General features: G+C 29.9%; 1 long non-coding RNA gene across 1 annotated transcript in view; it reads right to left on the bottom strand.

Moving 5' to 3' along the window:
• The window catches only part of LOC143256112 (uncharacterized), an 88,624-nt gene extending 74,585 nt beyond the window's left edge, over nt 1-14,039 (bottom strand). Inside the window, exons 1-3 of the long non-coding RNA XR_013031082.1 lie at nt 14,025-14,039; nt 12,782-12,838; nt 9,219-9,789 (exon numbers count right to left, since the gene is read on the bottom strand). This is a non-coding gene — a long non-coding RNA (uncharacterized LOC143256112). The remainder of the gene's footprint in view (nt 1-9,218; nt 9,790-12,781; nt 12,839-14,024) is intronic.
• Between the last annotated feature and the right edge of the window lie 915 nt (nt 14,040-14,954).

The following is a 14,954-nucleotide window of genomic DNA, read 5'->3' as shown; positions in this document are numbered from 1 at the left end:
TAAGAAAGAACAAATTGAACTGTTCCCCCCTCTTGTGGTAGATAACGGAAGTCGTAAAACACCAATTTCAACAACACTCAATTTTATCGCACTTTTAACAAATGAGTCTAATAAAAAAATGTTTTCTTTCTACTTTTAGAATATTTGGAGGTCACTGAAAGTAGAATGGTTCCTCCTGGACGGAAGAAGTACCCCGATGCAATAAACCCACGCTCTTCACCTTCATCCCCACCATACTGTGTGGGCATACAATTAATAGGGAGGACACTAAACGGATCCTAGGCCATAAAGTATAGTACGACGCATACCCACACAGCTGTTGGGTTCGACCCCACTGAAAACGTTAATTAAAAGAACTTCTTAATATATGATTTGCTACTAAAGAACACAGTGGTGTTAACTAAATTTATAGGCCAATTCCTGTTTCACAAACCTTTTTAATTGTCTAAAGTTTCAGGCTATTTGATAAAAATCATTTTAATTGTTTTATTATTTACTTCTTGTTATTAAAGTCATAAGTTTAAAGTCCTCCGATTCAGAGGAAGGGTAAGATTATAATATGAAAAATTCAGTGCTTTTACATAACAGCAACAAGATAATTTCACTACATGAATCACATTCTACATACTATTATTTCGAATTTTTTTATATAAAGTAAGAAAATGTTAACCCTAGTTACAACATAAATTCACGTGTTCTTTCATTTTGATATTGCATTAGAACCCTTGTATAAGACACCTACATTGTAAATGAAACTTATATCGGTTACAGGAATTATTCGACGCTGAAGAGAACTACATACCTCACCGTCAAAAGCGGATTGAAAAACGTTTGATTTACAAAATTCATATTAAACTGTTACTTTGTTGTATAAAAAAGTGTACAGAATCATATGTATAAAACTATTTCACATTGCTTATTAATATACTGCAGACAATAAATTATTATTTGTTTTCTTAAAATCAAATACACTCTCATCCATGTTACATAGCAGGAGAAAAACTCCATTCACAAACAATCGAAGAATCAGAATATCTTGTTGCAAAATCAGCAGTTACTAAACCATGTAGCAAATTAATCCTTGTATATCTATATCTGTTGAATGAAAGAAGAAATCACTGTCTCTACTCCAATCAACCACACGTGAAAATAGTAAAGAAAACAAAATCTGAAACACACATGTGCGCACATGTACCAAAATCAACACTTGCGAGAGCATGTACCAATTTACCCAGGTGGGTTCAGACTTTCGACTCGTGATCTGTGGGTCGCGGGTTCGAATTCTCGTCACACCAAACATGCTCACCCTTTCAGTCATGGGGCGTTATAATGTACGATGAATCCCTCTATTCTTTGGTAAAAAGAGTAGTCCAAGAGCTGGCGGTGAGTAGTGATGACTAGTGCTTTCCCTCTAGTCTTACACTGCTGAATTAGGGACGGCTAGCGCAAATAGCCCTCGTGAAGCTTTGCGTGAAATTACAAAAACAATCAAACAAATAACACGAAAGGAAGCGAAACTAACAATAAAATATACAAAAGACAAGACACCAGGAAACGATGACATACAAGCTATTCTCCTTTTTGAAAAGGCGTTCAGGAACTGTGTGAACACATAACAGCAATTTTAAACTTATCACTCAGTTCTGGATACATCCCGGTATTTTGGAAGCAAGCAATAGTCTTTGTGTTCCATAAAAAAAGGAAAACCAACAAGTAAACCAAACAATTACCCCCCGATCAGCCTGGCCAGCAGTGTAAAAAAAATTCTCGAAAGAATAATTGGTAATAGACTATCAAATTGTTTAGAAATAACTTGAAAATCACTAGAATTAAAAATGAATTTAGAAAATAAAGAGACAGACCACAGATCACCTGGCTATCTAACTTCCTGGAAGATAGAAGTTGGAAAATAAATTCAGGGGAACCTTATACATGTAAAAACGGCTCGTTTGGGTTGAGAAAATATTTTACGTTGAGGAGCGAACAAAATTTCGACCTTCTTCGGTCACCCTTTGTAAACCTGACGATGCCGTTTTAACATATATTTCTCTACAAGTGGGTTTTCTCGACATCACTAATTATTATTTCATCAAGGGAACCTTCGCCTTTATTCCAGAGGTTGGTGTCCCCCAAAAAGGGGTAAGTAGCCCTATTCTGTTCATCAATATGTCCTAAAACACCCAAACTTGGAGTATGCATCACAATTCGCGGAGGATGTTGTGGTCTGGAAAAGTGGTCCCACCCCATCCGTAACAGCGACAAATCTACAACTGTTGTTAGATAATATAGAAGAATACTGTGAGAAATATTGTATTAAACCAAACTTACCAAAAATCAATTAGTTACATTCACAAACAAAACATAAAAGAGATCCTTCCAAATTACACACGAGCGAAACACTTCTCCAGACCACAACAAACCTGTTAGATTTAACCGTCAATACGAAATTAACGTGGGTGAAACATGCAAATAATGTATTTTAAAAAAATTGGAAACGCAGAAATTATGCAAATCGTCTAACCGACAAAAACCAAGAAACCTCACCAGACAACATAATAAAAATCTACAAAACATATATACGACCTACTATCGAATATGCATTTCCAGTATGGTTAAACATAGGACTGAAACACATAAATAAAATACAATCAATACAAAACTTAATAATTACTGCAGCATACAAAGTCTCTCGTAGTACATTGTGAAAATTTATGTACAAATATACAAACCACAGCCAACAAACCCTTGCATAGTTCTCTAAATTACTTTTTTGAAAATTGACAAATGAACGATCTACTGTGTGAACTTGATCACTACTCCAAAAATGATGAAAGTAGACCAAAGTATTAAAGTTAAAAATACATTTTATAATCTAAAAATTGTCAAATTTCCTTTGTTTAACTTGCAAAACCTCCTACTTGAACACCACTCGTTTTTAAACATTCCAAACCAAAATTGTGAAACAATCACAGCTGTATGTATAATACACTTTTTGTTCTGTTACTACAATAAGAAAATGTGAGATTGTGTGATTATTACACACTTAGTTAATAAACTATAAATATTCAGAATGGCCATTTTTATTAGTGGTAGCTCCTTGAAAAAAGGCATACAAAAGAGGTGATGAATTAATAGTGTGAAACTGTCCACGTTTTCTTGTAAGCAAGTTTTTTATTGGAAGTAAAAAAAATTGATATATAAAATATTTTTACACACACATCTTGTGTTATCCCTATTACTAACAGTAAACCTTCAATTGAAGGCAAAGAGAGCTTTGAGAACATGCCTGTATCATACTAAAAATATTCATGGAAAAATGTTAATTTACTTTATTCAGTGAACTTTCTTCAAAGATAATAACAGCTGGTGTAAAATACTGCTATTTGCCAATCAGCTATTTAAGGGGGAAGATATACATACAGACTTGATCAACAAGGGAATGACTAGGATTGTAAAATTTGTACAAGGATTATAACATAGGATGGGAAATCAAAAGATGCAATCTCTAACATAAAAATGTAAAAATTTCTTAACTAAAGATAAATAGCAATGTATAAATAAACTTCTGTTTAATCCAGATTGTTAAATCTTCATTCTTCATATTGAATATTATGAAATGATTCAAGCAAATAACTCAAAATATTCAAATATCCTGTATCATGTTAAAAATTCAATAAATTTTCTTTTTCCTTCACAATAACTGTATTTAATAACACATTAGGACATATGAATTCATGAACAAAAGAAAGACGAACACTAAAAAAGTTATCAGACATTAATACATTGCTACAGCTGTACCAAACTATCCTTAAAACATCTCAAACTGAATGTTATGAAATAAAATCAGAAATATAATGCCACAATAATAATGTATGTTGAATAAAGTTGTAATGTTTACTTCCATAAAAAATAATTTTACGTCATTATAAGCAGAAGTATTAAATGAGAGGAACATCTTGATAATGTGTCATAAAAATTGTCTTCTTATTTTAGTTGTTAAAAACAAACAGTAACAAAGGCTGTAGATTATATTCATCACATTTTTATGACCTACAAATGAAATGATGTCTGACAAAAGTACTTGAGGGAGAAGTATACGTATCTAGAGTTGCATAGTACATGTTACTACAAAGAACTGTGACTATACAGCAATATCTGTAAGTCAAACACAGCCTATAATAAAAACAATCTACAAAAAACATTTTTTGGAAACTGTGTACTAGTCATTCTGTTAACAACTGTATTATTATTTCTTAACTTAAAAAAAAACAACAACCAATATGTCATTGAAGTATGCTTGTTTGTTATTGGATAAAACAATATAGTTTCATATAATATAGTACTGGTTAATACATACAAATTACTCTTTAAAACATTAAAAATAAACACCAGCTAACAAAACAACAATAAGTATACAATTAACTTTTAATGTATTCTATCCATTCATCCATCCAATATTTTCAGAAACCAAAACAGATAATAAATATACTGTGTACATAAACATATAAATATAGCTCTATATACAACTCAAGCAAAAAAATGGTATTATTAAATTGGATCAATTTACCAAACATTTATAAACTGATTTTATGGAATTGTTTGGTTTGCACACAAAAGGCACTTGAAAACTATCTCCCAAAAACTCAGCAACAAAGGTATGGACAGATAGTTACAAAACTATTTTGTGGAAAAAAAAATGTACCCCACAAACAAAAAAAATGTACAACGTACTATGCAGATAAATATCTTTCTTAGTTACTAAACAAAAAAACATTCCACAATACTTGATTTCTTCAAACTGAAAAATATCAACATCTAACACAACCAGAAAAATAAGTATGTTATACAGTTTCTTTGCAGCAGTTATAAGTTTATAATGATTAATAAAATATTTTCCAAACACACACACACACACACACACACAAAATAGTTCTGACTTGTTTTATTTGAAATCTACTTGTAAATATTATGTTTTAAAGTTAGTTCCTAGATAAATTTTTATTATTTACACAAAAGCAAAAGCATGACCATATTATCAAATTTTATAACCTTTTAACGAGTGTTAAAATCCCAATTCAGTTAAATGGTTTTAGCTCTTTCCAGAAGTGTAAAACTAAACATAAAGAAGCACTTCATAGTTCAAAACATCAAAGCAATATACACATATTTACACTAATTATTCATGTCCAGAGTAACATATTATTCTGAAAAAAAAAAATGCATATGGTCAAAACATAGTAATACAAAAGGCTGGGACAAGAAACAACTAAATGTTGAACATTCAAGAGTAAGCAGTTTGAATCATGATGTGACCACTGAAGTTCAACCTGACGAAATGGATTGTAAACAACTACGAGTTTTTGTGAAAACATTTAAGAAACACAGGGGCTGATACCTCACAGAACTTTCCACCCTTCATGATGGTTATTAGCTTACAAATATTTTGAACCCTTAAGACAACTGATGGTCACAGAAAATTTTAACCCTTATCACTAATCTTTGTAACTGCTAAAGGCATGTGCAAGGGAACTTGCACTGTCATTAACAAATTCTTTTATATTAGTTAAAAGACCACTCTGACTTTTTCACAACAAAAACAAAACATGAAAGTTTTTTACTCACTACCTAAACATCTTTTGTTAGAATTTTATATTGTACCTTTTTATTTGTCCAAATCTCTTGAGTATTTAATATGATTCACAATTTTATATTGTACCTTTTTATTTGTCTGAATCTCTTGAGTATCTAATATGATTCACAATTTTATATTGTATCTTTTCATTTGTCTGAATCTCTTGAGTATCTAATGATTATGCAATTTTATATTGTACCTTTTTATTTGTCTGAATCTCTTGAGTATTTAATATGATTCACAATTTTATATTGTACCTTTTTATTTGTCTGAATCTCTTGAGTATCTAATATGATTCACAATTTTATATTGTACCTTTTATTTGTCTGAATCTCTTGAGTATCTAATATGATTCACAATTTTATATTGTACCTTTTTATTTGTCTGAATCTCTTGAGTATCTAATATGATTCACAATTTTATATTGCTCTTGAGTACCTAATACGATTTTTCATTTGTCTGAATCTCTCTTGAGTATCTAATATGATTCACAATAGGTATTCCAAGAATTAAAAAAACAAAAACATGATGTAGTACTTTATTTGCACTGACATAAAATAATATGTAAATCACGAGTACCGAGCCTTCTGTTTACAATCAGTAACAGGAGTAATGTTACAAAAATTCTTCTTCATTAACAAATGTTTACTAGTAGTTCTAGTGCTGTAAACATCTACAAGTTTGGGACCTTCAAAATTGGCATTTCATGTAACAAACAGAAGCAGAAACAGTATAGTGTTAGAGAGAAAAAAAAAGAACCCCTTAATGTTTAATTACATCTCTCCCATAAGCAGTCAAATTTATAAATGAAAAAGCATGAATGATATATAAAAAAAAGCAACACTTAATGACTGTAATTATGAAAAAAATTGGATCTTAACATATTTTTCATGAAGTATGTATTATTCACACAAACAAAGTAAATTATATTATCTTATTATTAACTGAACTGGACTATTCCACTAAAACCTCTTTGCAAAGGAAAAGTATTTAACTACACCATCTACCAGATAGTGGGGTTTATTTAATGTAAAGTACAAAAACTGTTGACAATTATACCCCATAATAACCTGATGATGTGTCATTCATTATGAGCCTAAAATGTACAGTACAACATAACTAATAATTATTTTATCTAATTAGTCAATTACAATTCAACCAGTAGCATACTCATATGACAAGTAAAAGGCACAATTTTAAATGTTTCATAAAAGTTAAGCACAACTAACTTCTTTCAGTGTCCAATTATTAGAGAAACATGTCAAACATAATTCCCATTTTTAAGATTTTTTTAAAGTTCTTTTCCCATTTGTAGACTATCCTCAAGGTACAGCACAGTGACTATCATTTAGCAACTTTTTCATGGTTGTAGTACTGTTTGTTTGTTTTTAGCATCTCCCACTATATTACAGTATACCATATTAGCAGGGTAACAATCACATTACCATTTTTTTTCCTTGTCAGAGTATTGTGTTTTCTAGTGTCTGCCATTAGGTTGCAGCAGTTGTGTATAGTAACAATCATTTAGCCATTTTTGAATTATTATAACACAATGTATTATTATGTTACAGCATACCAGTCAACTATACCTAAACTATTGTATATAATACTAACTGTTCTCTCCTGTATTGTCTGCTCACCATTTTACTTCACCACATACCAGGTTGGCAATTTTACTTTGTATCCACATGATGATGTTTCTTCCAGTAATAACTGGAACCACACTTGAGAAACTGTATTAAGTACCATTCTAAAAATCTCATAAAGGCCCTTGGTGTTTGTTTTGAAAACACATCTTTACAGATATTGTTTATACAGATGACTCTCTTAACACAACTATATCAGTGTGTTGAATCATAAAGAAGACAGTTTAGATCGATCATAGCTGCTATTTATTAGACCACAAGGTTTGTTTATATTCTAATATCTGTATGTAACTTTACAATTAGTTGTTAAGTTATATTCAGACAAACACAAGGAATTCAGTTGTGTCACAACAACAGTTTATTAGATGATTCAAGTTCATTTTCTACTATCTATATATTACCTTGAGACCAAACAGTTATGAGCCAGCTATTAAATCAAATGGAAAATTAGAAGAGAACTATAACACTGACCCGAGTTTAATGTCGTTTTTTTATTATTTGTGTTAATATCACAATTTAATTATAATATCAAACTTCCCTTAGAATCACACTCTTTCCCTATTCTATAACACAATAAATGGGCTAAACAAAAAGTGATTTAAAACTGAGAAATAAAGCAACACATGGGTCAAATAATTTTAATAATTTAGTGTCATAAACGTTTTTGTCTCTCACAAAATTTTAAAACTATATAGCCAAACAATCAAAACTGGTCAATATATTTTGTTAGAAATAAGTAGAAAGTGCACTTCTTGGCCTAATTTCCTTTATGGCAGACATGAATATGGTAAGCTCTGCTCTAGAACTGTCCATTTTTAACAAAACTACAGTAAAGAATGATAAGAATCTTTATATTTTATTAATGTTAACTGAAAACCTGGTTCAGAATAATTGATATCAATGATCTTGACATTGAACAGTCACATTTTACTAATTCATTAAACACACAAAAAACTCAATGGATATTTTCCATCAAGCCAGTAATTATAGGAAACCAAAATATGTAACAAAGGGAAGAATAAAGTACAATTATACTAATCACTGTTTGATGTTAACTGTCTGAGCTGTTTTGGGACGGTTTCTACCAACTTCTTCTTGTCTCGTTGATTCTTTTTTAATGCTGAAAATATATTTTCTTCTTGTCTGCTTCTCTCACCCTTAAGGGGTAAAGAACATTAATTCACACTAAAAGTATGGACAGGTCAAATTAATAATATTTTAAAAATTAGTAAATTATATTATTAACATTGTACAAATCTTTTTTGATTCACAAGCCTGAACAAGACCTACTAAAAAAAAATAAGACCCTTTAAAAATGTTGCATTATTTGAAACTTGTATTTTTTAGCAATAATTTTATTTCTAAAACAACTTGAAAGGAAGTTATACACTTTTCATAAATAAATAAACATTGCAATTGGTTCAAAAGCATGCATTATAAAATATAAAGTGTAAACACACCATTGTAAAGTAAAAAACAAAAAAAAACTTTTTATCTTTATAACACAAATTCATCAATCAATCAATTCTTTTATAAGTCTGCACACACAAATTTGCCCTAAACAATGTTTTAGGTAACACTGCATTACAAATCATTTGCTACTAGAAAAAACTCAAGTTATTCTGGGTAATTAAATAGTTTTGGTTTCAGATATGTAATCAGAACTTGTCCATCACCTTCAGATTTTAAGATACTGTAGTATCTCACTACTTTATCAACAATATGTGTAATACCATACAATCAGCTCAGTTCAATAGGTTTATACTGTGAAATTAAGTTTACATAGAAAGTTTAATGAACAAAAGGAATAAATTTTTGATAACTTTAAACAGTAGCTGTATTGTATTGGTGTAAAACTCCATATATATTGTTTATATGTGCTACTTGTTCTTGATAAAATTATAATGACTTGCTCCAATTTTGCTTCATTCCATGTTCACCTTTTCTGCCCAGGAATATTTGAGGAGTCCTTCAACTGAGCTTAAAATGGGCAGAGTGATACACCTCTCTCTCAACTGCTTTTCACTCCCTCACTCAGTTGATTACTTTGTCTGGCTCTGTGCACACTCAAAACAAAGTCCATCTTCCTCACATCATGCCTGTGATATAATCAAATAAAATCAAAATTTTGTTTTTAAAATATTTTAAACTAGTTCTCTAAACATAATTCTTTTATACTTTTTAGAAAATTATTTTATGTACTGACTGCTTTCACTTCAAGTCCAAAAACCACCTAAACAGTTTATGCTACATTTGTGTTGCACAGTTTCCAAATCTAGCTTCACACAGTGGCTAAATAAAAGAAGAGCAATTGTGTCATTGACAATTTCAATGATACAGTGTGAGCCCAAAGATCATCTAACTAACTGTTATTTTTGCATTAATATTTCTGGATATTCAGACAAAACTAAACAATACACTAAATATCCAGAGATTGTGATGAAACCAGTATCTCATGGGGATGATTTTCTTGTGTCACATCCAGCAGCAAAGTGGGAAATAGAAGTTATACTGCAAAAAGACAATGAATCATCTTTACTTCCTTCATTTAGTAATTTTACCCTGTGGCATCTCAGCATAAACTGCCTCATTTGATCACACAAGATGAGCTAAATGATCAGATCTGTGACTTGTTTTATACTGAAACAGCATGGGAATTTTCATTTACGGCAATGGAATTTATCATAAAGTCTTGCTTCTCACTACAGCATGCAAGATACTTTGTGTTTCTGTACAAATGTTGATGCACTAATTGAAGAATCAAGTACTGAATATACTCTCAAGAAAGAAAACATTTTACCAATTCATCTAAAGTTAGTGTGAAAACTGTGCTTTTACATAATGAGAACACTAAGCCATTGGTTCCTGTTATTAATGCTGTAAACATAGTAGAACATGCAGCTTATACCTGAAGCAATCAAATATCCACTACTGCTAAGTCTATAAAGTGAGTATACTAAACACTGTAGTCTGTCTGGTATAGCCAATATCATAAAATTCATTAAAAAAAAAGGAATGGCCAGTGAGAGAATTATGTTCCAGGAGAACAGAAAGTTGAGTTCAACTTTCACTGAATCATCAAGATATGTTTCTTCCCTCACTCCATCTGTCTTATAAGTTTCAAAAGTTAGTGAGTAAAATCTAAAGGTGGTATCTTTGTTGGGTCACAGATTTGGGAAGTGCTGATGAATGGTGATTTTGAAACATTACTCAGTCAGAAAGAACTTCCTGCAAGGAAATCACTCAAACTAGGTTTTAAAATTTTCTTAGGAATTTACAGAGATGAAAACTGGGTCCAAGATGTCACTACAGTTACACTTCTCACACTTTTAATTAAGCTTCTTATCAAATGATCTAGGTGCAGTGAGCAATAATCTTGGTGAGCACTTCCCTTAAGTTATGTCTATAATAGAACAGTAACATAAAGAAAGACAGTGGAATCATGTGATGACAGAAGATTACTGTTGATTCTTATAGCATGAAACTAACAACATACATAAAAGATGCTATAAGTCAGTCAGGTATTTTGTAAAAGAAATAAATAATAATACCATGATGAAAGTTTTAAACATAGCTTAGTGTATTTTCAGTATATAATTACACGTTGTTTTTTAACATTCTTAAATGCAATTTTCAATAAATAAATAAAGTTATCAGAGACAGTTATTTTCACAATATATAAGAATATTTAGAATAAACATAAGATAACTCAAAACTAGAGGTTGATCAGTAATATTCAACAATTTTTTAGAATCAGGATCAACAAACTACTCATGAACAGTTGTATTTTTTATTGTAGTAGAGAAGCTTTTTTGTGCACAGTGTAACTTCTAAACATATAATTACTGTGCAAAATTACTCAAACACTTATATGCTTTACATATTTCTAAAATTACTTTGATTGAATGACTTAAGGATATTTCAACACATAAACAAAAACATGAATTTTATCTCATAAGTACAACTCAAAGCTGATAGTTAAAACCATATATAACTTATATTATAAAGAAGCTTACACACAGAACAACCTTAAATATAAAATTTTCAAAATTACTTACAGATCAACCTGTACAAACTATATACTTCATGATATTCCTACAAGTACCTATATTCTTAGTTATGCCAACTAACAAGACATGCTTTAACAGATATGAGGTGTTCTTTCATTATAAAAATCCCAGTAACCTAGTTATCATAAAAAAAAGGTTAAGGAAAACTATCGTATTTATATGCAAGAAAGTATCAATTAATTGTGCAAATTTGTGGTAAGCACTGTTAAATATATGAATAAACAAACATTCTGAATTTAAGTGGTTTTCTACTAAATAAAACTAATTATGGCTAAATTAACTAACACATTCATGATTATTAACTTCAAAATGTAAAATATAATTTTAGTTATACACATTATACCATAAATTTAAGATTTTATTTCTATCTACCTTAGAAAAATAATATATTGATAATATTTATCTACTTTGTATTCAATGTTTTATTACTCTCACATTAAACGTGGAGATGAAAATCTAAGAATGTTTATTTAATGTGAAGCATTGGAACCTATCATCTTGTGAATATGTGCAAATTGTATGCATGTATGATTAACTGACTACACAACAGACATTCAACTATTATTAAACTCTGGACAATTAAAACTGATTCATTAATAATTATGGTATTAATACAGAGAATTCTCAAGTTATGTTTAATATATAACTATGATAAAAAACATCTACAGAGAGAAACATTTTGGTAATAAAATCTACAACTGTTTCCAACTTCTGATCAAAACAAAATACCTATATAGTTCAAATAAAAATTAAGCGAGTAATGAATATTATATAATGCCGTCTAACATATCACCATACTTATGATGATTAGAAGGTATTGATTCATCTGTCATGGTACCCTAAATGCAAGCAAATTTTTTGCTATAATCCCAAACACAAAATTCAGCTAGCTTAGGAGGTTTAGTTTTGTTCTAAACACTTATCTTAAGATAACAATGCAAAATAATCCTCATAAACAAATATATATATCAAACAATTTAACCAATACTAAAATAAACTAACATTAAGGAAAGAAAAAATAAAACATTACTTTAATCACAGTCTACAACTATTTATCATCTTACCTTCATTCTTTCTAAATTTGTATTTACATCTGTCAAAGACTAGTTGAGAAACTAAATAAGACTTAACTTTAATTTAAAAAATGAAACTTGACATCTTGCAGGACATGTCTTGGAGTAAGACATCAATAGTATCAGGTTTCTTAAGGGCAACATATAACTAGGTAACTAAACATACAACTTTTAGGTGGCTATCGTTTCCTTTTCCTTTTTTAAAAATCAAAACATGCATAATAATTATTGGAAAGACTTTAACAATTTATAATAAAGCAAGTTATAGTGACATTTAAAATTAACTTTGATCACTTTTATGTTCCACTTACTTTTCAAGCAGAACTACAGCAACTTGTGGGTTTACTCTTCAATACTTACTATTTTCTTGTCCATAGTCATGAAAGTAGGTTGCCCAGTCCCATGTCATGAAAAGATCTAGAAGTTATAAGAAAATATAACTACAAAAAATTCTGCAAGATAAATTCCAGTGCACCAAAATAAAGTAAACTGCTATACATAAATTAACTAACAAAAAATTACAAGAAGAAGGAATTGTACACTATAAGTCAGAAAGTAATAATAAGAAATCAGTTTTAGTGAAAGGAGACTGATGGACTCTGTGACTAAACTAAAATAATTGGAAGATGTGATATCAAAATATATATGGAACTATTTTACTTGGTAGAGTTTCCACAGTTAATACATTTTAATTATGTTTGTTTGTTTTCAATTTCATGCAATGCTACGAGGGGCTATCTGCACTAGCCATCCCTAATTTAGAAGTGTAAAACTAGATGGAAGTCAGCTAGCTATCCCTAATTTGAAAACTAGTGAAAGACTAGAGGAAAGTCAGCTAGCTATCCCTAATTTAACAGTGTAAGACTAGAGGGAAGTCAGCTAGCTATCCCTAATTTAACAGTGTAAGACTAGACAGAAGTCAGCTAGCTATCCCTAATTTAACAGTGTAAAACTGAGGACATTAAAACTGGAGCACTTTAAATACTACACATTCACACTAAGACACAACTAGCTATCATCTGATCTTAACATTAGTAACAGAAGGTGTATTTAATGGCTAAATATAAGCATTGGGTGTAAAACATTATTATAACAAAGGCTTAGTTGACACTACTCCATTGAAACCCTTGGTAACTTTTATCTTACTTTTGTCTATACCTCAATGTTAATAAACAACTTAAAAAATATAAATAAAATGCTATTTAACTTATGGTGGTGCAATAAGTGAGCCTAGGGTATTATTTGTTTTATAATTAAGCTTAAAAATGTACTGTGCGATAACTTACTCTAAGCTCAATAAAGACAAAATATCAATTCTAAATCTAAATAATTTCTGAATTAAATTGTTTTGTTCTATCACCAAAGTTAACAAGAATAAAAAAACAAACCAATATGTATATTAAACATTCACAACATAAATACCACCAGTTGACCTAACAATATCAATTGGGGTTTTGTTACAAAACAATGATATAAATTGTATACCATTACTATTAAAACAAAGAAGCATGACACAAACTGTTTATTATATATATTAACACCAGAGGGACATTTAGAGTGTTCCTTCTACCACACACATTATACTCTTTAACACTGTAAATACCTGACAGCCATAAAGCTTCTTATTTCCAAAGAATGCAACATGTTGATCTTCAATGTTTTCAGTTTACTAAAATGTTTAGTTAAAATAAAGTTAAGTTATTTGAATTTTTTAAACCTATCTCATGCTACTTTTATCATTTTTATAAAATTACTTCATAACTTGTTCTTAATGTTTCATGAAAAATTTAAAATCTTCCCAGTAACAGTAAGCAGAGCCAATCTTTATGCATATACTCAAAGGATGATTTACAAAACTATAACTTTTATCTCTGTATTTCTATAGACTGGTGGAACTTTTAAGCAAATAGGTCTATTCAGATACCAATAACTATTTTGAATCTATTCAATGTTACACAGCATGGCTTTCAAATGCATTACTAAACTTTTGGAAAAGTGTAATAACCAACATACTGAGCAAGACTTTAAACTGAACAAAATACACGATTCATTTCAAAACGCAGGCCAAACTAGCCTAACAATCTTTTGACTGTTTATGTACATGTGAAACTGAATGAGTGTTTAAATCTTTATCAGTACTACATATAACCCAATAAAGGTGACATAAAATATTTTTAACTAGATTGACTATTCTTTTTTGGGATAATAAGAGCAGCAATGATTAGTAGGGCACATTACAAGTACAGATGTTGATGTCATTTATGTCAATAATAACAGAAGACATTCCTGTCATGTTTAGATGTACATAAAATGTGTGCATCACATATGAAAGATGGCAGTGACAACAGTTAAAAGATGTTAAAACAGTTTTCACATAATAGAAAAATAAAAAAAATAAAAAGAGCAGGAATTACAGAAAATGATAATGTAAAAAATATACGAGGAAACAATAATATGGGAACTAGAAAAATGAATAAAATACAGGTGATATTAATATATGAAACAATACTAATATACGGAAATAGAAAATGAA

The sequence above is a fragment of the Tachypleus tridentatus genome, chromosome 7 (genome assembly GCF_004210375.1).
Source record: "Tachypleus tridentatus isolate NWPU-2018 chromosome 7, ASM421037v1, whole genome shotgun sequence".
In the NCBI taxonomy this organism is placed as follows: Eukaryota; Metazoa; Arthropoda; class Merostomata; order Xiphosura; family Limulidae; genus Tachypleus; species Tachypleus tridentatus.
This window is presented reverse-complemented; position numbering and strand designations above follow the sequence as displayed.